Genomic DNA, 27283 nt, shown 5'->3' on the forward strand with positions numbered 1-27283 from the left:
CGTTTTCCTTGCAATATAGTGTTCCATTGTGAAAATATATTATAGTTTATTCATTCTCTTTTGGGTTTATAGTTTTTGGCTATTTTTAGAGGTTTTTTTTTTTAATGTTTATTTTTGAGACACACACACACACACACACACACACAGTGCAAGTGGGGAGGGGCAGAGAGAGGGAGACACAGAATCCAAAGCAGGCTCTGAGCTGTCAGCACAGACAGCTGATGTGGGGCTCAAACCCATGAACCCAGGCACCCCAGTTTTTGGCTATTTTGAATAATAATGCTGTGAACATTCTAGTAAATATCTTTTGGTGAAATGTGTGCACATTTCTTTTTGATGTATGTCTAGGGTGGAACCCCCTGTCATAGGTATGTGAATTTCCATTGCTCCACATCCTCAGCCTCCAGCTTAGGTAGGCTTAGTTTCTTTAAATTTTACCTATTTTGGTGGGTTCACAGTGTTATTTTATTGTGGTTTTAATTTTTATTCTCTAATGAGAATGTCCATTTTTTCCCTATGCTTATTGGCTATATTGTTTTTTTGAAAAACTTTATTTAAAAAATATCCAGAAAAAAAAAATATATAATCTCCATTTGTTAAACAGAAAGAAAGAAAAACAGACAAACTCCTGTACTAGCAGTCTTAATCTGGTCCTTTCTTGGGTAGTAGGTATCAAAGAATTGACCGTTCTAATTGTGTTTTGTAAAACAAAAACAAAAGTAGAGGAAATTCACGTTCCTTTGATGTAGGGCTAGGACTTTGTGGTAGTATATGAGGAATACTCTGAATTCAGTAGGAAGAGGAGGAAGAGGAGAGAGATGAATGTATATCATGAAGTGATTTTGAATTTACATGGCTTTGCTAGCTTATTTGTGGGTGGAGACTGGAAGGTTGAAATCATTGTTAAGTAGTTTAGCTGGCTCCTAAATTATAATATAACTAGCATGATTGAAGCATAGTGTTGATTTTGTTTTTGTAGAAAAGTACTTACTAAAATTTTTTAAGGGGCACCTGGGTGGCTCAGTTGGTTGGGCGTCCGGCTTCGGCTCAGGTCGTGATCTTGTGGTTCATGAGTTCAAGCCCCATGCCAGGCTCAGTGCTGACAGCTTGGGCCTAGAGCTTACTTTGGATTCTGTGTCTCCCTCTGTCTGCCCCTCCCCTGCTTGCCCTCTGTCTCTCGCCGTGTCTCAAAAATAAATAAACATTAAAATTTTTCTTTTATTTGTTATGAGAGAGAGCGTGCGCACACATGACCACGAATGGGGAGGGGCAGAGAGAGAAAGAGAGATTTCCAGGCACACTCTGCATGGACAGTGCAGAGCCCCACTTGGGGCTTGGACCCATGAACCATGAGATCATGACCTGAGCTGGAGTCATGAGTCAGCCACTTAACTGACTGAGCCACCCAGGCACCCCAAAAAGTATTTTTACTTGAACAAGACTAGAGATAGAATGTGTATAGGGGTTTTGGTTTGGTCATAGGCCATTCTTAGTGCTTAGGTAAGCTTTTGAAATCCACCCCTCCCACCTGTCTTTTTAAAGTTTAAGGGATATTTATTGTTTGTCCAGAATTTTTCCCTTTCTTTTCATAATAAAGTTGTGAGAGTGAATCTTCATGTGTAAGGTTATTAATAACATTATTTTTACCTAAAGCTTATTACTAGGAATTTTAATAATACATTTTATTGAATTGTGTGTTTGAATAAATCACAGTAATTTTGTTGACTGTTCAAGAAGAGTAAGCAGTATACTTACATTCATTATTAGCCTATATTGTGTCAAACTGGTTATTTAAAAAATTTTTTTTCTTAACGTTTATTCATTTTTGATAGAGACAGAGTACGAGTGGGGGTGGGGCAGAGAGAGAGGGAAGCACAGAGTCTGAAGCACACTCCAGGCTCTGAGCTGTCAGCACAGAGCCCAACACAGGGCTTGAACCCATGATCATGACCTGAGCCAAAGTCGGATGCTTAATCGACTGAGCCACCCACGTGTCCCTCAAATTGTTTTTTTTTTTTTTTTGGTGGCATTTGATACATATCTTTTTTCATATTTTCAAAAGACATCATTTTTTAGAGCAGTTTTAGGTCACAGTAGAATTGAGTAGGAAGTACAGAGAGTTCTCATATATCCCTGTCCCCACATGCATAGCCTCCCTACCAACATCCTGCACTAGCAAATTGGTTTATTGTTTTTGTTTTTTGCAAATTGCTTTTTTTTTTTTTTACTTAATTGATCCCTTACTTTTGGAAAAGTAAGCAGCTTGATATATTTTGACATTATTCTAAAGTTTTATAACATTCTTCTCATTTAAAAAAGAATCTTATGGACCTTAATTACAAAAACAAAGAAACCAAGAGTAGAATTCAATTACTTGCTTCCTAACAATTTTATTTTGAAGATACAAAATGAAAAAGATTTTCAACCTTTATAGCAACAATTCTGCTGTCCTTTGATTCCTACTAATTTTATGAAACTTTAAGATTTTTCTCCCTTTTAAATATTTAAATGTAAAATATTCTAATCAGATGCATGGAATTTGTATTAAAATTTTTGACTTGATGTATTGCTGACAAGATGTAAATAGTTCCAAGCTTTGTGCTCTAATCCAGTTTGAGTGGGCTTGCCCAGAAGTAAATTAAATGATGTGATTAGGATGCTACTATCAGTAAAGGTCATAAAGTCCTTTAAGATTTTATTAGTGAAGAATGGGACATAATGGCTGAGAGTAGAGGGTTGTGAGCTCACTGATCATTGGAAAGCACCCATGGTTTTGGACTCATGGGAAGGCAAAGCCATAAAACTTTGTGAAGACTATAGGATTTTCTCAATGAGACAGAAGCATCAACTTAAAAAAGATTGATCGTTGTAAACACATTAAAATTAATGTTCACCTAAAGACACCATAAAGAAAAGGAAAAGATAAACTAAACTTAGAAAACAATTATTGCAAACTTGGAAGAAAATAGTTGTCATGTATATAATAGAAAATTAGTGTCCTAAACAGGGCTGCCTTCATGGGTATACAACCTGTTCAGTCACACAGGGCCTCACACTTATTTTAATACTAAACTATCACTGTTTTATAATTCATAATTTTTTAATAATGGCCCTGCTTTTTAATTTTGGAATGGGCCCTGCAAATTATGTAACTAATCCTGGTCCTGAATATATAAAGCCTACTAACTAATAAGAAAAAGACAACCCAATAAAAATGGCCAAAAACTGTGAACAAAGGAATGCAGAAAGGAACATAGATACTTAATAAACATTTGAAGGGCGCCTGGGTGACTCAGTCAAACATCTGACTCTTGATTTCAGCTTAGGTCATGCATGATCTCATGTCTTCATGTGTTCGAGCCCCACTTCGGGCACTGTGCTGACAGCACAGAGCCTGCTTGGGAATCTCTCTCCTCTCTCTGCCTCTCCCCTCCTCATGCTGTCTGTCTCTCTCTCAAAGATAAAACAAAACAAAACAAAAAAACATTAAAACTTGTGAAAAGGTCTTACATCTCATCAAGTAATACAAACAAATCACAGTAAGGTTGTATATGTTCTGTACTGCCACCAATTAAGAAATCTCACTTTACCAGGTATTGGCAAGGATTGTGTCATCAATTTACATGCTGCTGGTGAGTTGGTAGAGTGAGTTGGAAGACAACTTGGTGTTTTGGTAAAGTTGGGAATTTGCATATCCTTTAACCCATCAATTCTACTTCTAGGTTTGAAGCATACCCTAAAGAAATTCTTGTTCATTTGCCTCTGGAGACCTGTGTAATAATGTTAATAAGAGCAAAAAAACTGTAAACCATTTAAATGCCTGAAAACAGAATGGATAAATATACTATAGCTATTTGTGTAGTGGAGTACTATAGAGCAATTAAAAAGTAACATGGATAAAGCTTAGAAAAATATTTGAGTGACAGAATTCAAGTCCCTGAAAATTCCATACAGTATATGAATTTATCAAGCTGAAAAAGGGAGCCAGGGACACAAACCTAAACAAAACATTGTTAGGGATATATACATATGGGACAAAGTTATTTTTTAAAGCATAATGGAATAATTATTCAAGAAAAAGGTGGGGATGAGAGGAGTATGTACATAGATGTGATGTTATTGCTCTTCTGTGGGATGGCGATTTACGGTGTTCATCTTATGTTTGCTTGCATGCATCTTTCCATATATTTTGTGTATGTCAGATATTAAAGGAGAAAAGGGGAGAAATGAAATAAGCTATCTATAGTTGGCAGCTTATGGTGTAGATAGAGGGATAGGTTGAGAAGTAGAAAGAAAATTAGCATGTTACAGAAATAAGGTTTCAAGAAAGAGGTGATCTAAATGAGAAAACTTAGATAGTTGTATAGGATGTCCACTTAAGTCCCTTCTGTCTCTAATAGGATTTCATGTGTTTTTTATATTTTTCTCATATTTAAAAATACAGAGTTATAAGCAATCAAATGTCATATAAGATTTATTTTATTGTTTTTCTAAGTTTAGCCATTTTATTTTGAGAGAGAGAGCATGCGTGCAGGCATGCGTAAGTGGGGGAGGAACAGAGAGAGAGAGAGAGAGAGAAAGAGAGAGAGAAAGAGAGAGAGAGGCGGGGAGAGAGAATCCCAAGCAGTCTTTACACTGTCAGCACAAAGCCCATCTCAGGGCTCGAGCCCATGAACCTGGAGATCATAACCAGAGCTGAGCCACCCTGGCTCCCCTATTTTATCAATTCATTTTATTTTTTCATTTAAAAAAATCAATTAATTTTTTTTAATGTTTCTTTATTTTTGAGAGAGAGAAAGTGCGAGCAGGGCAGGGGCAGAGAGAGAGGGTGACAGGATCTGAAGCAGGCTATGTGCTGACAGCAGAAAGCCCGACTTGGGGCCCGAACCCATAAGCCATGAGATCGTAACCTGAGCTGAAGTTGGACGCTTAACCAACTGAGCCACCCAGGTGCCCCATCTTCACTTTTATTTTTTTTTAAGTGGGCGGATTTCTTTTTGTTTTTTTTTTTAATGTTTATTTATTAATTATTTTTTTAATGTTTGTTTTTGAGAGAGACAGCATGTGCAGGGAAAGGGCAGAGAGACAGAGAGAATCCCAGGCAGGCTCTGCACTAACAGCGCAGTTTGGGGTTACATCTCACAAACCGTGGAGTTAAGACCTGAGCCTAAGTCAGGAGTCAGACACTTAACTGACTGAGCCACCCAGGTGCCCCCAGATTTATTTTATTTTTAATTTAGCTAATTTAGGTGTTAATACCTTTTTTCTTCCCCCCTTTTTTGTAGCGTATCGTCTAATTTGAAAGTCTTCCATGAAAACTTCACTTTAAAAAAATAAGTAATGCCATCATCTGTTATCCTAAAAGACTGAAATGGGGGCTGTCAATTTGAGGTAAGTGTCTAAATTTGTATCTTTACTTACATTAGTTTTCCAAAAGTTAAATATAGAAGGAAAATATAAATATTGTTTAGATTCTAAATCTTTTAGTTAATCTCTATATTGGGGGGTGGGTAGAAATCCTAGACTTTGTGGTTTTTTTTCCCCCTAGTCTTTCTTTTAAAATAGTCTGATATTTAGGATTATGTTTACCCCATAGTTAATGGAGCTTCATGAAGGAGACAGGTGGGATCAGTGTTGTTGAAAGCTTTTCTAGAGAGGCTCATTGAAAACTGAAGTTTTTTTGGAGTTGGCATTTAGGTAACACTGCTGGACAGTAGGGACCATTTCAGGACAGTGTTTGTGGCTGAAAATAAGCTTGCAGTAGAATAAAGAGTGAAGAGGAGGCGATAAAGTGAATATTTCAGCTCTAACTCATTAAGTCAACATGTAGTGTGTATTTAGGATGTGGTGGTCATTTTCCTAAGTACTGGAATTATAGTTAGTGTGACCATATATTCTGATGTAAGCCTCTTGTAGATCAATTAATACCTGTATTTTTTATCTCCATGACTTATTTATTTGAGAGAGAAAGAGAACATGCAAGTGGGGGAGGGGGCAGAAGGAGAGAGAGGAAGAATCTTAAGCAGGCTCTACACTCAACATGGAGGCTGAAGCAGGGCTTAGTCCCACGACCCTGGGATCATGACCTGAGCTGAAATCAAGTTGGATGCTCTGGGAGCCTGTGTGGCTCAGTCAGTTAAGCATCCAACTTTGGCTCAGGTCATGATCTCGCAGTTCATGAGTTCAAGCCCCACGTTGGGCTCTCTGCTGTCAGTGTGGAGCCTGCTTTGGATCATCTGTCTCCCTCTCTTTCTGCCCCTCCCCTGCTCTCTCTGTCTCTCAAAAATAAAATAAACATTTAAAACAAAGGGGCGCCTGGGTGGCTCAGTCAGTTAATCATTCGGCTCTTGGTTTTGGCTCAGGTCATGGTCTCACGGTTCGTGGGTTCGAACTCTGCATTGGGCTCTGCTCTGGCATTTTGGAGCCTGCTGGGGATTCTCTCTCCCTTTCTCTTAACCTCTCCCCCTTGCATGAGCACGTGCACGTGGAATGTGTCCGTGCTCTCTCTCCCTCTCTCAAAATGAATAAACATTAAAAGAAAGAGAAGGTTTAATGTTTATTTATTTATTTTGAGAGAGGGAGAGAAAATCCCAACCAGGCTCCGCACTGTCAGCGCAGTCATGTCCTGAACTGAAATCAAGAGTTAGATGCTTAACAGACTGAGCTAGACAGGTGCCCCAAGAGATTTGTATTCTAGTTAAATTTTAATGAGAGAGCCTCACAGGAATTAAAATTTTGGAGGCTTAAAAAGAATGTGTTAGGGGCACCTGGGTGGCTCAGTCAGTTAAGCGACCGACTTCAGCTCAGGTCCTGATCTCGCGGTTTGTGAATTCAAGCCCCGCGTCGGGCTCTGTGCTGAAAGCTCAGAGCCTGGAGCCTGTTTCAGATTCTGTGTCTCCCTGTCTCTCTGCCCCTCCTTCTCTCTCTCTCTCTCTCTCTCTCTCTCTCTGTCTCTCTCAAAAATAAACAAACAACAAAAAAGAATGTGTTGCCAGAAATTTATGGTTACTGTGTCTGTATAACTTGCTTACGATAACAAATGTACTAAGTACTTTTGCTTGGCTCAGGAGAAAGCTATGTGTTTTGATTAGTAGGCAGGAATAACTATGATTTCCCAGGATAGGACAAGATGATTAAATGAGCTAGAATGATTTTTTTATTTAATGTTTATTTATTTTTTTTTTTTGAGAGAGAGAGAGGGAGAGACAGCACAAACAGAGATAGGGACACAGAGAGAGGGGGACAGAGGATTTGAAGCAGGCTTTGTGCTGAGAGCAGAGAACCTGATGCAGGGCTCCAACTCACGAACTGTGAGGCCATGACCTGAGCCAAAGTCAGACGCTTAACTCACTCATCCACCCAGGCGCCCCTAGAATGATTTTTACCCCCCAAAGAGTATACTTGTTAACCTTTGAGATTGGAAATTTTGTAAGGATGTAGAGAAGTTTTCATCTTGCTGTTGACTAACACATTGTCTGTGTAACAGTTCAGAAAAGATATTCTGTGTTCAGATGCATAAATAGACCAATAAGAATTATTAAGGGCAAAGAATATCGATGGGATTATAGCTCCTGCAGAGGTTTTTGAAACTTTGCACCTTGATTGTAATTGTCATTAAGATTTGAAATTTTTTTTAATATTTAATTTATTGTCAAATTGGTTTCCATACAACACCCAGTGCTCATCCCAACAGGTGCCCTCCTCAGTGCCCATCACCCACTTTCCCCTCCCTCCCACCTTGCCCTCCCATCAACTCTCAGTTTATTCTCAGTCTTTAAGAGTCTCTTATGGTTTGGCTCTCTCCCTCTCTAACTTTTTTTTTTTCCTTCCCCTCCCCCATGGTCTTCTGTTTAGTTTCTCAGGATCCACATAAGAGTGAAAACATATGGTATCTTTCTCTGTATGACTTATTTCACTTAGCATAACACACTCCAGTTCCATCCATGTTGCTAAGATTTGAAAATTTTGAAATAGATCATATTCATTGTCTTCACTATTATAATTATGCCTTTTGTTGGTAAATGACATGTTTTAATTTCAAAAAGCTTACTTTAGAAGCTTCTTACCATGTTACATGAACACTGAATAAACTGAGTGTTTTAAACTTGTGTTCTGGTCTTTACTAGGTCCCCTTCTCCAGTTCTTGTCTTTGCCTCAGGGTTCTTTTTCTTCAATGTGTATTGAGTGTTTACGCAGTTAGAAAAAATGTTCATAAAGATCATATTGTTGAGTGCCTACTGTTTCTGGTCCTTTGATAACATGGGTTTTGCTTTTACTCAGAGAATAACTGTGGTCAGATTGTCATATAGTCTACCATAGACAGTAAGGATATTGTGAAGGAAATTCTGGCTATCTGTGTAGCATGACCTTTCAAAACTGTTTTCTTTGCTGCAAGCATCTCACTTAGCCTTTTGACTGCCACATGACAGAGGAAGTAGTATATAAGGGCAGAATAAATGGCTGCCTTGTTGATCTCAATACAGTTTTCCAATATAAGAGCATGCTAAATAGTCACATATGTTATTAAATAACATTGTTTCATTTATGTGGAAGATTAACAAGTCTTATGCATAATACGTAGGATACATTTTAAGTATAATTTTGTAAAAATTTGTAAGTTAAAGTTGAAATAGAAAATAAATTTATGTTACTTTTAAAAAGAATGTTACTTTGGGGTACATAGGTGGTGGCTCAGTTGGTTAAGCATCCAACTTGGCTCAGGTCATGATCTCATGATTTGTAAGTTTGAGCCCCACGTCGGGCTCTGTGCTGACAGCTCAGAGCCCAGAACCTGCTTCCGATTCTGTGCCTCCCTCTCTTTCTCTGTCTCTCCCTGCTCACGTGCTTGCGTGCTCTCTCTCTCAAAAATAAATAAACATAAAAACATTAAAAAAAAGGGTGTTAATTTTTTATTCAAAGTTTTAAGAACTATTAATGATTTGAAATCATTATATACAGCCCATGATGACAAATTCACTATTTTAGTGGGCATATATTTATTTTTAAACTTAAAAAAAAATTTTTTTAAATGTTTATTTTGGGAGAGAGAGTACAAGCAGGGGAGGGGCAGAGAGAGACAGACACAGAATCCAAAGCAGGCTCCAGGCTCTGAACCAGTAGCATAGAGCCCAATGTGGGGCTTGAACTCAGGAACTGTGAGATCATGATCTGAGCCGAAGTCATTTGCTTAACTGACTGAGCCACTGTAGCGCCCCAGTGGGCAGATATTTTTAAAGCTACTTTGGAGGTACCTTTCTGCTGTTCTTGAGTAGTCAGGAGAGTCTTCTTTAAAACTGTGAAGCGGCTAGGGCACCTGGGTGGTTCAGTTGGTTAAGTGTGCAACTTTGGCTCAGGTCATGATCTCATGATTCATGGGTTTGAGCCCTGCATCAGGTGCTCTGCTGTCAGCACAGAGCCCGCTTCAGATGCTGTCTCTCTCTCTGCCTCTCATTCATTCCCTCTCAAAAATAAACACTAAAAAAGAAAAAACTGTAATGGGGCTATAAAATTGTTGAATTACTATGTTGAATATCTGAAACTAATATAACATTGTATGTCAACTATGTTTCTTTTTTATTTCAATTTTTTTTTTTTTTAGTGTTTATTTATTTTTGAGAGAACGAGAGAGAGAAAGCATGAGCGGGAAGGGGCAGAGAGAGAGGGAGACACAGAATCTGAAGCAGGCTTTAGGCTCCGAGGTGTCAGCATAGAGCCTGATGCGGGGCTTGAACTCACAAACCACAAGATCATGACCTTAGCCGAAGTCAGACGCTTAACCGACTGAGCCACCCAGGCGCTCCAGTGTCAACTTATTTCAATTTAAAACAAAAGAAGGGGCTCCTGGGTGGCTCAGTCGGTTAAGCTTCCGACTTCAGTTCAGGTCATGACCTCATGGTTTGTGGGTTCAAGTCCAGCATCAGGCTCTGTGCTGATAGCTCAGTCTGGAACCTGCTCTGGATTCTGTGTCTCCCTCTCTCTCTGCGTCTCCCCTGCTCAGGCTCTGTCTCTGTCTCTCTGTCTCTCTCAAAAATAAATAAACATTAAAACAAAACAGAATGCTGTGAAAGGGCCTAGGGGACGTGAATAAGCACCAGCCTGATTTTAAACTTTAATTTTATTTTCAGCTAGTAGCTGAGCTTTATAATGTTTGTATTTATTTATTCATCATTGAGCAGATAGTTACTGATGTCTTGTATCAGGCACTGTACAGAACCTGAAAGATAAAAGATCCTGTCCCTTTTGTACAGGAACTCACTATCTAGATATTAACAAGGGTAATAGGAATAAACTTTAGCAGGATCAAAACTCCTTGCTCTAGCTGCTAATTTCAGTTCCCTCCCAGAATCTAGACAAAGGTTATAAGGGGAAGCAGTAAGGACATGAGGATGGTCAGGATTCTTTGGTTGGAGCAGTGCTGGTGGACAGGCAACTGCAGGTGAGAGGAAAAATGTGGAACTTGACATGAAGGTCACAGAGCAGAATGGGAAATGGGTTCCCATCAAATGGACTCTTCATGCCTGGTGCTGCCTAGGAGGTTTACATATGTTATTGCTCTTAATCCATTAAAAAAAAGTGAAATTTAGCATATATACAGAAGAGCACATAAAACCTTAAGTTTAGAATTTAAAGAACAATAGAAAAATAAAACTTCTGCATGATAGGCAGGCCAGTTCTATGTGCGTTACTCTATTGTTTTTTTTTCTTCCTCTCCCTAAACTACTCTTAGCTGAATTTTTTGTTGCTTCCTTGTTTTTCTGTGGCTGTACCATCTACATTTATATCTTTGACCAATACTTTGTATTTATACTTGAGTAAATGAAATCATATTGTGCATATTCTTTTTTTTCCTAACATTGTTTACAGGGTCCATTCATAGTTATGTGTATAGCTATATTTTCTTAATTTTCCATTTTGTTGAAATATTCAGTAGAACTTACTGATCCATTCTATTAATATACATTTAGGTTGTGTCTAGTTTTCAGATAGTATGAAAAATTCGACATTTAACATTCAGGTACATGTGACATCATAGATTGAGAGTTTTTTCAAGGCTGTATACCTAGTAATGGAATTTTTGGTGCCAGACTCTTTGGAAGAGGTTGATTCAATTTATTCTCCCACCAGCAGTGATCTGTGAAATGGTATCTCCTTGTGGTTTTGTTTTTTTTAAATTGAAATGACTTTTTTTTAAGTTTATTTATTTTTGAGAGAGAGAGAGAGATCACACATGCACAAGCAGAGGAAGTGGCAGAGAGAGAGGAGAAAGAATCCCAAGCAGGCTCTGTGCTCTCAGCAAGAGCCCCACATGGGGCTTGATCTCACAAACTGTGAGATCATGACCTGAGCCAAAATCCGGAGTCAGAGGGCTAACTAACTGAGCCACCCAGGCGCCCCCCTTGTGATTTTAATTTATGTTGCCTTGGTGACTAATGAGGCTGAATATTTTTCCACCATGTGTTTATGGATTTTTCTGGCTGCTGTGAAATTTGTATTTAATTATTTTGCCCATTTTTCTATGATTTTTGATTTATATAATTTTTGTATATTTATTTTCACACTAAATTTTATAAAAATTGTTTATTTGATCATTTTAAAATTTTAATTCCAGTATAATTTTCATGTAATGTTATACTAGTTTCAAGTGTACAATATAGTGATTGAACAGTTCTGTACAATACCTAGTGATCATTATAGTAAATATACTGTTAATGCCCTTCACCTATTTTATCCACATCCCACCCACCTATTTTTTTACAGTTTATTTTGAGAAAGAGCGAGAGAGAGCTCAAGAATGGGAGGGTCAGAGAAAGAGGGGGAGAGAGAGAATCCTAAGCAGGCTTTGCACTGCCAGCCTGAGCCTGAGGCGGGGCTTGAACTCATGAACTGTGAGATCATGACCTGAGCCAAAATCAAGAGTTGGATGCTTAACTGACTGAGCTACCCAGGTGCCCCTCACCCACCTATTTTATTCACTTGTTCAACATTCTTCATTGAATCTTTTTCTGTTTTTTTTTTTTTTATCAATGTTTATTTTTATTTTTGAGAGAGAGAGACACACACACAGTGTGAGTGGGGAAGGGAGAGAGAGAGAGAGGAAGACACAGAATCTGAAACAGGCTCCAGGCCCTGAGCTGTCAGCACAGACCCCGGCATGGGGCCCGAACCCACAAACTGCAAGATCATGACCTGAGCTGAAGTTGGACACTTAACTGATTGAGCCGCCTAGGCACCCCTGTTATTTTATTTTTATTATTTATTTATTTATATATCAAGAACACCTTAACATGGCCTACCTCTCTAGTATCATCCTGCTTCTGTTTTCTGCTTCTCTGTGTCCCTCATAGCTGTCTTTGAACTCCTCAGATGATTAAGGCTTCTTAGGTCTTTGCATATGTTCTTTCTCAACTTTGCTTAGCTAACTTCCTCTCTTCCTTCTAGCATGTGTTAAAAAATCCCCTTTCCTTTGCACTCTTTTGTATATATGCCTCAAATTCACATACTTTGTGTGTCTAAACTTATTAAAAATATAGTAATTCTATTCAGATGACTAGTCAGGAGGAGAAATAAGGCTGTCAATATGTTCATTTCTATCAGGGAATTAAAAATGCATTGTGCAGGGGCACCTGGGTGGCTCAGTCGATTAAGTGTCCCACTTCAGCTCGGGTCATGATCTTACAGTCCATGAGTTCGAGCCCTGTGTTGAGAGCTTGGAGCCTGGAGCCTGCTTCGGATTCTTTAAAAAAAAAAAAAAAAAAAAAAAAAAAAAAAAAAAAAAAAATTTAAGTTTATTTTTGACAGAGACAGAGTGCGAGCATGACCTGGGGAAGGGGCAGAGAGAGAGGGAGACACAGAATCTGAAGCAGGCTCCAGGCTCCAGGCTGTCAGCACAGAGCCTGCCGTGGGGCTTGAACTCACGAACTGTGTGAGATCATGACCTGGACGCTTAACCCACTGAGCCACCCAGGTGCCCCCTGCTTTGGATTCTTAAAGCTTTCTTTAATTTCAGTGTTTTAGCCAATATATTTTAAATTCCTTGAGAGTATCTCCTCAGTTTCCAGATGGTGTCATTTTGGAAACTGGGAAATAAATGAACCTCTAATAGTAGCTTTTACTTGAAAAAATGATCAAGAGGAAAAGTATAGTTTGGTTTTAAGAGCTGCATTCAGTGAGGAAACATTTTTGTTTAGCTTTTGTGTTAGTGGTATGAAATTGATAATAATGACATTTTCTAGTTTATTTCTTCTCTTAGTAAGTCATTTGTGACAGTAAATGATGTGGGTGGTATGAATGAATAAAATTGAAAATCACATTCCACAACAAAGCAGTATTTTAAATGGTGTATTAAGAAGATGAGAGACAAAAATAATGCTGTTTTAACACCAACAAATTGGACAACCCAGAAGAAATGGATCAGTTCTTAGAAACATATATTTGATCAAATCTGAATCATGAAGTAGAAAATCTGGACAGATTACTGATAAGGAAATTGAATCAGTAACTGAAAATTTTGCAACAAACAACAGTCCAGGACCAGATGGCTTCAGTGGTGAATTCTACCAAACATTTAAAGAAGAATTAATACCAACCTTCTCAAACTTCTTTCAAAAAACAGAGGAGGAGCAAATTCTTCTAAACTCATTTTATGAGGCCAGCATTACACTGATAGCAAAACCAGACAAGGACCCACAAGAAAAGAAAATTACAGACCAATATTCCTGATGAATAATAGGTGCAAAAATCCTCAACAAAATATTAGTAAACTGAATTCAGCAATACATTAAAAGAATCATACACTGTGATCAATTAGAATTTATTCTGGGGAGGCAAAGATGGTTCAAGATCCATAAATCAGTGATATATGTCACATTAACAAAATAAAGGTTTAGAAACCATGTTATCATCTCAATAGATACAGAAAAAGCATTTGACAAAATTTGACATCCATTTATGATAAAAATTCTCAACAGAGTACAGAGAAAAACATAAGTCAACTAATAATAAAGGCCATGTATGACAAGCCACAGCTAACATCATACTCAGTAGTGAAAATGTGAAGAATTTTCCTGTAAGATCAAGGAACAAGAAAAGGATGCCTGCTCTCACCCCTTTTATTGAACATATTATTGGAAGACCTAGCCAGAGCAGTTAGGCAAGGACAAGAAATAAAAGGCCTGCAAATCGGAAAGGAATTAAAATTGTCACTCTTAGCAGATGAAGAAATGAAGATAAGATGTAGAAAACCCTAAAGACTTCATCAAAAAGCTGTTAGAAGTAATAAATTCAGTAAAGTTGGCAAATACAAAAATCAGTCTACAAAAATCTGCAAAATTCTATATTCTACTGACAGACTATTAGAGAAATTAAAACGGTCCCATTTACAATTGCAACGAAAAGAATAAGATATCTAGGAATAAATATGACAAAGGAGATGAAAGACCTGCACACATAAAACTACAGGACATTGATGAAATAAAGAAGACATACTGAACAGAATAATAGCTTGTGTTCCTGGATTGGAAAAAATAATGTTGTAAAAATGTCCATACAACTCAAAGCAATCTATAGATTCAGTGCAATCCCTATTATAATTCTAGTTTTGTTTTGTTTTTGTTGTTTTTACAGAAAAACAAAAACTTTTGTTTTTGTTTTTTACAGAAATAGAATAAACAATCCTAAATATGGAACCACAGAAGATCCTGAGTAGGCAAAGTAATCATGAGAAAGAACAAGGCTAGAGACATCCCACTTCCTCATTTCAAAATATATTACAAAGTTATAGTAATCAAAACAGTGTGATACTGTTATAAAACAGACATGTAGATCAATGGAACAGAATAGAGAGCTCAGGAATAAAGCCATGCATACATGTTTAATTAATTTATGACAAAGGAGCCAAGAAAATGCAGTGGAGGTAAGGACGATCCCTTCAATAAAAGGTGCTGGAAAAGCTGGACAACCACATACAAAGGAATGGCATTGAATCCATCTTGCACCACACACAAAAATTAATACAGATTAAAGATGTGAACTTAAGATCTGAACCCATAAATTCCTAGATGAAAACATACGCAGTTACTTTTCCTGTTTTGATTCTGGCAGTGATATTTTGGATTTGATACCAAAAGCAAAGGCGATAGAAGCAAAAATAAATGGGACTACATCAAACTGAAAAACTTCTGCACAGCAAAGGAAACCATCAATAAAATGAAAAGGCAACCTATTGAATGGGAGAAAATACTTGCAAATCATATACCTGATGAAGGGTTAGTATCCAAAAGGTATAAGGAACCCATACAAGTTAGATGTGCCCTGCCCTCACCCAAATTAGATATCTGAATAGACATTTTTCCAAAGAAGACTTGCAAATGTCCAACAGGTACATGAAAAGGTGTTCAACATCACTAGTCATCAGGGAAATTACCATAAAAAACCTCAACAAGATCATTACCTTGCCCTATTTAGAATGGCTAATATCAAAAAGAGAGGCAATATAAGTATTGGTGAGAATGTATAGAAAAGGGATCCCTTGTGCACTGCTGGTGGAAATGTAAATTGGTGGAGCCAAAATGGAAAGTAGTATGGAGATTCCTCACAAAACTACCGTATGATCCAACAGTCCCACTTCTGGGTATTTATCTGAAAGAAATGAAAACACTAACTGAAAAGATGTCTCTATGTTCATTGCAGCATTATGTACAGTAATCAAGGTGAGGAAGCAACCTAAGTGTCCATTGATGAATGAATGGATAAAGAAGTTGTGGCGCGCGCACACACACACACACACACACACACACACGAATACTATTTAGGTATAAAAAGAAGGAAATCTTTTGTGACAACACGGGTGGATCTTGAGGGCGTTATTCTAAGAAATAATTCAGAGAAAGACAAGTATATGATGGCACTTAGGTGTGGAATTTTAAAAAAGAAATAAAACCCAAAACAACTAATTAATACAGAGAACAAACTGGTGATTGCCAGAGGCAGGGGTGGGGTGTGGGCAAAATGAGTAAAGGGGATCAAAAGGTACAAATTTCCAGTTATAAATAAGTCATGGGGGTGTAATGTAGAGTATGGTGACTATAGTTAATAATACTGCATTATGTATTTGACAGTTGCTAAGAGAGTAGATCTTTAAAGTTCTTGTGGCAAGTAGAAAAGTAATTGTCTTACAAATAATGCTGTATTTGAATCTACTCCTGAAATCATTGTTTCACTATATGCTAACTAATTTGGATGTAAATTTTAAAAAATAAAATTATAAAAAGTGAAAGTCTAGGTTGGTAAAAACTAAAAAAAAAAAAATGAGCATCTGTAAGGTCTGGTTATGAAATAAAGTGATTCAAAGAAAAAAAATAATGCTGTATTTGAGGTTTTTGAAATAAAATGTGATTTATTAGATTAACTGTAGAGCCTTGTTATAAATTAAATACAGAACAATAGCCAAAAGCAGAGTTTGAAGCATAAATAGATGAAGATTTCAGATTTTTTGAGAACCTAGACCTAGTGACCTATGATGAATTCCTATACTCCAAACCTTGTAACTCCCAGCACTTGTTCTGTGGTGCACATGTCATAGGCAGAGTAGTGTGTGGCAGTGGTGGTGGGGTTTCATGACAGTGATACTGTGGTACTGCCTCAGCTTTTCAGGTGAGGTCTGATCCCCAGACACTACCTTCCAGCTTCCTTTGTGAAGTTCAGGCAGGTATTTTATACTTCCCTTTTCCAATAGTCCATCATCATCTCTTGTGATTGAGGTTCTATAAGGGTTGAGGTGGAAAATATTACAGTCAGTAATATGAGCCTTTACTATCTCTCTCTGTTTTATTCCAGCAATCTAAGAAGGTGCATAATCTGAATGAAACAAAATAGACAAATCTCCCATTCATGTCTCTCAGCTGACCTAGGTGCTCTGGTACAGGCTGGGTTGCAGACTGCTTCATGTTTTATTTTTGTAAGCCCTTCTTCCCCCAGTCACATGTGTGTTACAGTATCTTGAAAACTATAAGTAGCTAATAAATATTTATTAACTTGAATTCCTTTTTTTTTTTTCTTTTTCTCTTGGTCAAGCCTAGCACTGAAATGACACTCAGCCTGCCTCTCCGGACTTACCGTGTCCTCCAGATAGAATAGACAGTGAAAGAGAGTGTTGGTACCAAGGGAAATATCTCTTTCATTTTTCTAGCTTTTTTTATTTTTTCGAATTCTCTGTTTACTGTCAGTAGTGAAGGAGAAATGAAAGCTACACACAGAAGCATTTTGTCATTCATGGCTGGATGGCTTAGGAGGATAATTGGTCTCCGAAGAAAAGCATTTAAATAGACAAAGAAATACTTGCATACACCAAAGTTAAACTAGTGTCTAAAGTAGTAATCCTGAAGTGGTTTGGGAGAAATGTCAGCTTTTTAGGATGCTGCTTTAATTTTTATGTATTACAACTTATTTTCAAAATGACAGCAGACAGAGCTAAAAGGTTCAGAGCCTGGAATAGTTCTTTTTTCTACAGCTGTAAAGCTATTTAAAATTCTTCTCATGTTACTGTTTGCCATCCAGATGGCTTTCTGGCACTGATTCAGTTCCTAGATGTGAGGGCTGTTGGTTAGTTACTCACCAGCATCACCACACACTTGTACAATTTGGCTCATGACTCACCCTCACAGCACTTACATGTGGGTATCCTTTACTAGATAGTCATTTCTTATTGTCATGATGTCACTTGTTATAAATAGGTACCAGAATTGATTGGATAATGTTTCTGGGATGAAGATGCGTGACATACCCCCCACCCCCCAAAACCCCAAAGGACAGAAACACCCAGTAAGTCTGTTGGACCCATTGCCACTGTAATGAGAAACAGAAACAATTGTCTGGATGATGAAACTTTTGCCTAAAATATATGTATCTGTATAGTAGGTGTCAGAGTATATCCAATAAACGCGAATTATTTGCTTCACTCCTCTACTATTAGCCACAGTGATTAAAAAACAGAAAAGAACTTGTTTCAGAAGTCAGAGTTGTGGTGAGAGGTTAGGGAGAAGAAGGGGTTTGCTATCTTAGAGGGACACCCAAGGAGGCTCTGAGTGCTTGCAGTGTTCTATTTCTGGGTTTGGACTGTGGTTTGCTTTACAGTAGGTGTTTGCTTTATAGTAACTCATTGCATACTTTTGGTGTACTTTTTTATTACTTTAAACAATAAAAATGTTTAAAAATAAGGAATACTTGCCCATCATGTAGGAGAATTCCCTCAGCTGTGTCTTCAAAGGCTAAAGAATAAAGTCACCATGTTTTGAACTAGATATTGGTAGTAAGTTTTTGTCTTACTAATTTTATCTATTTAGTAAAATAATCCTTTTACCTGGGGCGTCTGGGTGGCTCAGTTGGTTAAGTGTCCGACTTCGGCTTAGGTCATGATCTTGCAGTCTGTGGGTTTGAGCCCCATGTCAGGCTCTGTGCTGACAGCTCATAGCCTGGAGCCTGCTTCGGATTCTGTGTCTCCCTCTCTCTTTGCCCCTCCCCTGCTCACCTTCTGTCTCTCTCTCTCTTAAAAAAATAAGTAAACATTAAAAAAAAATGTTTTTAACTTAAAACATGATTATGGTCAACAGTGATTTAAATAGGCTTAACAATTAGTTCCCATGCCCAAAAGTACCATCCATTTAGAAGTGGAACAGAAGGGATAGGGTGAGGGGAGAACATTGTGGGGATGAAATAAAACTACTTGGAAATATGTATCTAATTTGAATTATTTATTATCTTGTTGATAAGCATGATCGAATATTTAGGTTAGAAGAAGGGAGGGCAGACTAAAAAATAGAACAATGAAGAATTTAATTAGCATTACTTAATAAAAAATTAATATTTGAAGGGCGCCTAGGTGGCTCAGTCAGTTAAGCGTCTGACTTTGGCACAGGTCATAATCTCACTGTTCGTCAGTTTGAGCCCTGCATCAGGATCTGTGCTCACAGCTTAGCGCCTGGAGCCTGCTTTAGATTCTGTGTCTCTATCTCTTTCTGTCCCTAACCCCTTCTCTCCTGCACCCTCTCTCTCTCTCTCTCTCAAATATAAATAAACATCAAAAATATATTTAAAAATCAATGTTTGAATCAAGACCATTTATTAAAAAAATTTTTTATTAACATTTATTCATTTTTGAGAGTGAGAGAGACAGAGTGTGAGCAGGGGAGGGGCAGAGAGAGAGGGAGGCACAGAATCGGTAGCAGGCTCCAGAATCAAACTCACAGACTGCGAGATCATGACCTGAGCTGAAATTGGATGCTCAACCGACCAAGCCACCCAGGTGCCCCAAGACATTATTTTGTTTTGTTTTATTTTATTTTATTTTGTTTTGTTTTATTTTAATTTTTTATTTAAAAATTTTTTCTGTATTTTATTAAAAAAATTTTTTTAATGTCTGTTTTTGAGAGAGAGAGGGTGCGCGCGCATGAGTGGGGGAGGGGCAGAGAGAGAGGGAGACACAGAATCTGATGCAGGCTCTGAGCTGTCAGCACAGAGCCTGATGCGGGGCTCAAACTCACAAACCATTAGATCATGACCTGAGCCAAAGTCAGTTGCTTACCCGACTGAGTCACCCAGGCACCCCAAGACCATTTATTTTAAATGGAGCATCTTAAACAGGTTAGCAGTATATATTTTTTTAATTTTTAAATTTTTTTAAATTTTGAAAAAAAACTTTATTTTTTATTTTTATTTTTTTATATATTAAATATAATTATTGTCAAATTGGTTTCCATGCAACACCCAGTGCTCATCCCAACAGGTGCCCTCCTCAGTGCCCATCACTCACTTTCCCTTCTCCCCCAACCCCCATCAACCCTCAGTTTGTTCTCAGTGTTTAAGAGTCTCTTATGGTTTGCCTCCCTCCCTCTCTGTAATTTTTTTTCCCCCTTCCTCTCCCCCATGGTCTTCTGTTAAGTTTCTCAGGATCCAAATATGGGTGAAAACATATGTATCTGTCTTTCTCTGCCTGAATTATTTCACTTAGCCTAATACCCTCCAGTTCCATCCACATTGCTTCAAATGGCCAGATTTCATTCTTTCTCATTGCCGAGTAGTATTCCATTGTGTATATAAACCACATCTTTATTCATTCGTCAGTGGATGGACATTTAGGCTCTTTCCATAATTTGGCTATTGTTGAAAGTGCTGCTGTAAACATTGGGGTACAAGTGCCCCTATGCATCAGCACTCCTGTATCCCTTGGGTAAATTCCTAGCAGTGCTATTGCTAGGTCATAGAGTAGATCTATTTTTAATTTTCTGAGGAACCTCCACACTGTTTTCCAGAGCAGCTGCATCAGTTTGCCTTCCCAACAGTGCAAGAGGGTTCCCGTTTTTCCACATCCTTTCCAGCATCTATAGTCTCCTGATTTGTTCATTTTAGCCACTCTGACTGGTGTGAGGTGGTATCTCAGTGTGGTTTTGATTTGTATTTCCCTGAGGAGTGACGTTGAGCATCTTTACATGTGCCAGTTGGCTATCTGGATGTCTTTAGAAAAGTCTCTATGTTTGTCTTCTGCCCATTTCTTCACTGGATTATTTGTTTTGTGTGTGTGAAGTTGGGTTCTTTATAGATTTTGAATACTAATCCTTTATCCAATATGTCATTTGCAAATATCTTTTCCCATTCCTTGGGTTGCCTTTTCGTTTTGTTGATTGTTTCCTTTGCAGTGCAGAAGCTTTTTATCTTGATGAGGTCCCAGTAGTTCATTTTTGCTTTTAATTCCTTTTCCTTTGGAGATGTGTGAGGTAAGAAATTGCTGTGGCTGAGGTCAAAGAGGTATTTTCCTGCTTTCTCCTCTAGGGTTTTGATGGTTTCCTGTCTCACATTCAGGTCTTTTATCCATTTTGAGTGTATTTTTGTGAATGGTGTAAGAAAGTGGTTTAGTTTCATTCTACCCAGGTGCCCCAAGACCATTTATTCTGAATGGAATATCTTAAACAGGTTAGCAGTATATATTTTTTTTTAATTTTAAATTTTTTTTAAATTTTGAAAAAAAATTTTTAACATTTATTTTCGAGAGACAGAGAGACACAGAGCATGAGCGGGAGAGGGGCAGAGAGAGAGGGAGACACAGAATCTGATGCAGGCTCTAGGCCCTGAGCTGTCAGCATAGAGCCCAACGATGGGCTTGAACCCATGAACCATGAGATCATGACTGGAGCCAAAGTCGGATGTTTAACTGACTGAGCCACCCAGGTGCCCCTATTTTAAAACATTTTTTAAATGTTTTAAATGTTTCAAATTTTTTAAATTAAATAACTATTTATTTTGAGAAAGAGCTGGATAGAGAGTGAGCAGGGAGGGACAGAGAGAGAGGGAGACAGAGAATCCCAAGCAGGCTCTGCACTGTCAGCTCAGAGCCTGATGTGGGGCTTGAACCTACAAACTGTGAGATCATGACCTCAGCCGAAGTCGGGCGCATAACCAACTGAGCCACCCAGGCACCCCAGCAGTGTATTTTTGAATAATGGGGTGATACAACTTTAAGAAAAATAATCTTTATAGGAAATTACCAACATTCTTTAGATTTAGGAATCTGGTGAATTAAAAATTTTTCATCAGCCCATTTGGTCTGAAGAAATAATGCCAACAATGTTTCGTCTCCCCATTGGAATACCATTGTTGTATCTAAATTTGTTTATACTTTTACCTGATAATTATGACTTTTAAAAAGTTGTTTGGAATGTTTATGTTATTTAAAATTTTCTAATGCCTTTTAAATAAACATAGCTAATTTATGTAGCTTATTTCAAACATTTGTTCAGTGATTATCAGTGGGAGGTGTAAAAAACAAAGTAGGGTAAATGTTTTGAATTGTAGAATACCCTATAATTTGATGTTCCCTACGCATTTTGAGATTCACTGCATTAAAAAAATTAATTTAGTTTTAATTCCAGTGTAGTTAACATACAGTGTTATATTAGTTTCACATGTACAAAATAGTAATTGAACAATTCCATACATCACCCAGTGCACATCTTTTTTTTTTTTTTTAATTTTTTTTTTTTTTTTAATGTTTATTTATTTTTGAGACAGGGAGAGACAGAGCATGAACGGGGAAGGGTCAGAGAGAGGGAGACACAGAATATGAAGCAGGCTCCAGGCTCTGAGCTGTCAGCACAGAGCCCGATGTGGGGCTCGAACTCATGGACCGCGAGATCATGACCTGATCCGAAGTCGGCCGCCTAACCAACTGAGCCACCCAGGCGCCCCCACCCAGTGCACATCTTGACAAGTGCACTCATTAATTCCCATTGCCTATTTCACCCATAGCCCCACCCACTTCCCCTTTGGTAACCATCAGTTCTGTATAATTGAGTGTCTGTTTCTTGGTGTTTCTCTCTCTCTCCCTCTCTCTCTCTCTCTCTCTCTCTCTCTTATTTCCTGTGCTCATTTGTTTTGTTTCTTAAATTCACATATGAGGGAAATCATGTGCTTTTTGTCTTTCTCTGCCTTATTTTGCTTAGCATTATACTCTCTAGCTGTATCCATGTTGTTGCAAATGGCAAGATATCATTCTTTTTATTGCTAATAACGTTCCATTGCATATGTATACCACATCTTTTTTATCCATTCATCTATCACTGGACACTTGGGCTGCTGCTGTATCTTGGCTATTGTAAATTATGCTGCTATAAACATTGGGGTGCATGTATTCCTTTGATTTAGTGTTTTCGTATTATTTGGGTGTGAATACCCAGTAATGCAGTTATTGGATCGTAGGGTAGTTCTATTTTTAATTTTTTGAGGAACCTCCATACTGTTCCAGAGTGGCTGCACCAGTTTACATTCCCATCAACAGTGCAAGAAGGTTCCTTTTTCTCTACATCTTTGCCAACACTTGTTTCTTATGTTGATTTTAGCCATTCTGAGAAATGTGAGGTGATATTTCATTGTAGTTTTGATTTGCATTTCCCTGATGATGAGTGATGCCTAGCATCTTCTCATATGCCTGTTGGCCATCTGTTTGTCTTCTTTGAGAAATGTTCATATTTTTTGTTCATTTTATAATTGGATTATTTGTTTTTTGGATGTTGAGCTGGGTAAGTTCTTTGTATATTTTGGATACTAACCCTTTATCTGATATGTCATTTGTAAATATCTTTTCCCATTTTGTAGGGTGCTTTTTAGTTTTGTTGATTGTTTTCTTTGCTTTGCATATTTTGATGTAGCCCCAATAGTTTATTTTTGCTTTTATTTCCCTTGCCCTCACAAGACATATCTAGAAAAATGTGGCTATAGCCAATGTCAGAGAAATTACTGCCTGTGTTCTCTTCAAGAATTTTTAGGGTTTCAGGTCTCACATTTAGGTCCTTTATCTATTTTGAGTTTATTTTTGTGTGTGGTATAAGAAAGTGGTCCAGTTTCATTCTTTGGCATGTAGCTGTCCAGCTTTAGCAACACCATTTATTGAAGAGACTCTTTCCCATTGTGTATTCTTGCCTTCTTTGTTGGAGATTAATTGACCATATAATTGTGGGTTTATTTCTGGGTTTTCTATTCTATTCCATTGATCTATGTGTAATATTTCCCAACAAAACCCCAGAATATCTTTCGAATGCTGAATTCTGTTAGTACCCAGAGTGTGCTGAGGATGGAATTTTTTTTAAGGAAAAAATAATGGCAGTGGTACAATTAAAATTGAAAAAATACAGTTTCTAACATAACGTAAGTGTCAAATACATACGTTAGCATTCTGTGAAGTCTACTTAGGGCATTCCATTAACTGATAAACTGTAGTTAATTTAAACTTATTTCAGAGGAGTATTTGAAATTTGCATGTATTTGAAACTTTTTTTTCTTAGTAGGATTATATTATGAGGTGTCTTAGAAATTTAAGTGCTCTATTTTTTTTTTAAGATTTTATTTATTCTGAAACTAATATTACACTAAATGCTAACTAACTGGAATTTATCTATTTATTTATTCATTTATTTAGAGATTGTGCTTTGTACACATGCAGGTGAGGGACAGAGAGAGAATCCCAAGTAGACTCCATGCTTAGAGCAGAACAGTGCAGAGCACAATGTGGGGCCCGATTTCACAACCTTGAGATCATGACCTGAGCCAAAACCAAGAGTCAGATGCTTAACCGACTGAACCACCCAGGCACCCCTTGAACCATTTATCTTAGAAAGAATGATACAACATGATAGTAAGAAGTATTTAACAAAAATAAATGCTGTAACAAGGAAGTAAAAATACATTTGCTAAGACTCGAAGCATCATGTCAACTGTTACCCAAGAGGAATTAGTACAGCTCAGCTAACCCAGAACTGTTCTGTGGGATTTCTGTATAAATTGTAATTTTGGGAAATGCACAAGAGCAAACCACCTGGTAGGTCACTAGAGACCACCTTTTGAGGAGCTCTAATTCCTTTCATACCAGGCAGTCAAGGCTGATGGTTGTATGCTGTGAAAAGGAGTCATGGCTGTTCCTTTTATTGGAAAGAAACAAGTATTATTATAAATTAATATTAGTCATTGGTTATTGAGTGCTTTTTGTCATGTGCTATGCAAGGTGCTTTTCTGTATGCACCATTTTATTTAATTCTTACACTAATGCTGCAAGGTGGAAATTGCTTATTCTTATTGATAAATTAGGAAACTGAAAGTCAGAGAAGTTAGGTAAGTTACCATGGTTGTACCAGCCAAGTTGTACAACAAAGCATGTAGATGAAACCAGATTATGAAAAGGACTTCTTAGTGTTTAAATAATAAAATCTCTGTGGGTCTAGTTCATTATTGATGAGCTATATGCTAGACTAAAGAGAATGATAAAATTCAAAGTTAAATACTTGATGACTCTTTCTTAACTATGAACAGTTACTCTGAACTCTGTTCAGAGTTAAGAAAAGTAACATTTATATACTGGATAATTTTATCTGAGATGATTCCTTTATTGAGTTTGAATGTATTTTGGAGTTTGTCTTTTAAGACATAAAGACAGTAATCTATTTTTTGAGGGTGGGAAAACTTTAGTAACAATATTTTATTTAAATTTGTACTGTTTTAGCTATGTTTTCCTCTTCAGGATAGGTAGTGTGATGGGAACTATTTGTGCATTGTAGATTGTTTGTTGGGAAGTTTTAAAAGAGAAGAATTCCTTAAGACTGAAGTTTTGTCTGTGCCTGGGTTATCCACAGAAATCATTTCTGTATGTAAAGTATGTGTTGTCATTTTATTTTATTTTATTTTTTAACATTTATTTATTTTTGAGACAGAGAGAGACAGAGCATGAATGGGGGAGGGTCAGAGAGAGAGGGAGACACAGAATCTGAAACAGGCTCCAGGCTCTGAGCTGTCAGCACAGAGCCCAACGCGGGGCTCGAACTCACGGACCATGAGATCATGACCTGAGCCGAAGTCGGACACTTAACCGACTGAGCCACCCAGGCACCCCTGTGTTGTCATTTTAAATATTTGTTCTGCTTTCATGGACGTTGAAATAAATCTGGCTTATAAAATAAACTTGTTTTACAGAGGCACACTATTTATAAATGTATTCTGTCTATATTAAGGTTAAGTAGTAAGAATATAAATCTGTGGTTTATTATATTCAGTTATTACTCTTATTATTTTTTAAATGTTTATTTTTGTGTGAGAGAGAGAGTGAGGGAGAGGGAGAGCATGAGCGGAGAAGGGGCAGAGAGAGAGGGGGACAGAGGATCCCAAGTGGGCTCTGTGCTGACAGCAGAGACCTTGCTGTGGGGCTCGAACTCAAAATCTGTGAGATAATGAACTGAGCCTGAGTCAGACGCTTAAGTGACTGAGCTACCCAGGCATCCCCAACTTAATTTAGTTTTTATTTAAGTAGGTTCCATGCCCAACATGGGAATTATACTCACCACCCTGAGCTTAAGAGTAGAATGCTCTACTGACTGAGCCAGCTTGGAGCTCCATTTTTGGAGATATCTTTTATGTAGACTTGTGATGATTCAGATAAAATAACCATCTTTAAAAAATGAAGTGCTACTCTCTTCAGATTTTTAGTGCTTAGTATAATGCATACTTTACTGTAAACAAATCAGTTGAGGCTTATTTGTTGTTTTTGAACAATATGGATGCGAGGACTCAAGCCCACATGAATCAAGATCCCATCACTTAATGGTCTGTGATTGAAACCTGAAGGTTTGAGATCGTAAATGTAGTACTCTTTAAAAGTGTCCTGCCCTTTTCAGTGTTAATGTACTTGTATGAACATTCACTTTTCTTCTAGCTCTATCATATAATAGGAAAGAAGTAAATACTAGGTAAATGCTATTGTATTTAGTTTTTAAAAATTCTTTTTCAAAGGGTACCTGGGTGGCTCTGTTGGTTGAGTAACTCTTGGTTATGGGTCAGGTCATGATCCCAGGGTCATGATCCATGTTGAGCTTGGAGCCTGCTTAAGATATTCATTCTCTCTCTCTCTCTCTCTCTCTCGCTCTCGCTCTCTCTCGCTCTCTCTCCCTGTCTCTCACTCTCTCTCCCACCCCCCTCCCCGCTTGAACTCTCTTTCTCTAAAATTTAAAAAAAAAAAAATTCTCTTTCAATTTCAGAGTTTCTTCCATGATTTTCCAGAGTAGGTTTTGGTTAAATCTGTTCAACTGTATAACAAGTTTATGTTTGTTTCTGCTTATCATTTGATTTAAAAAAGTAAAATCTGATGGCTCTGATGGCATATTGCTAGGGAAGCTGAGAACATTTAAATCCTTTCCTCTCTTTCTGCCAGTGAACAATTGACAGGATATAGGTTTGTAATTATAGTCTAAGGGTTTAGTTGAGCTCATTGTCACTGCTAAAGTTCCTGTGTCCTCTGATAGCTTCCTGGAAGAGTTGTTTTCATAGTTGTTTCATACTTGTCCTCAGGGTTCAAACAGAAGGATGGGAGACTGAGGATTCTGCTGGGCTAGGTAACCCTGTGAAGAACATTTCTTTTAAAGAGAAATAAGGGGGAAAATTTTTAAAAGTATGCTCATTGCTTGGGAAAAAAAATCTGACTTTGGTCCTGGCTCTGTTTCTGTGTCATCCTTGATAATGAATTTCTCTGGGACTTAGTATTTATTTATTTATTTATTTATTTAGTTAGTTAGTTAGCTTGTTTTCTTTAAAATGAGAAGGGTATGTAATTTTTTTTAAATCTATTTTGAGAGAGAGTGTGTGTGTGTGCGCACACACGAGTGGGTGGGGTGGAGGTGGGAGGGGAGAGAGAGAGAGAGAGAAAGGGAGAGAATCCCAAGTAGGTTCCCTGCACTGTCACCCTGAGCCTGACTCGGGGCCC

General features: G+C 37.7%; 1 protein-coding gene across 8 annotated transcripts in view; it reads left to right on the top strand.

The window, feature by feature from the left end:
- Window positions 1–27283, top strand: part of PIK3CB (phosphatidylinositol-4,5-bisphosphate 3-kinase catalytic subunit beta) — a 175761-nt gene that overhangs the window by 39160 nt on the left and 109318 nt on the right. For 5 of the 8 annotated variants that reach the window (XM_042998513.1, XM_042998518.1, XM_042998519.1 and 2 more), the window contains exon 2: window positions 5286–5391. The gene's annotated coding sequence lies outside the window, so the exon portion shown is untranslated. Of the gene's footprint in view, window positions 1–233; window positions 413–3444; window positions 3674–5285; window positions 5392–27283 lie in introns of those variants that run through there. The other 3 variants (XM_042998514.1, XM_042998516.1, XM_042998515.1) reach the window with 3 other exon arrangements.

The sequence above is a fragment of the Panthera tigris genome, chromosome C2 (assembly GCF_018350195.1).
Source record: "Panthera tigris isolate Pti1 chromosome C2, P.tigris_Pti1_mat1.1, whole genome shotgun sequence".
Classification (NCBI taxonomy): domain Eukaryota; kingdom Metazoa; phylum Chordata; class Mammalia; order Carnivora; family Felidae; genus Panthera; species Panthera tigris.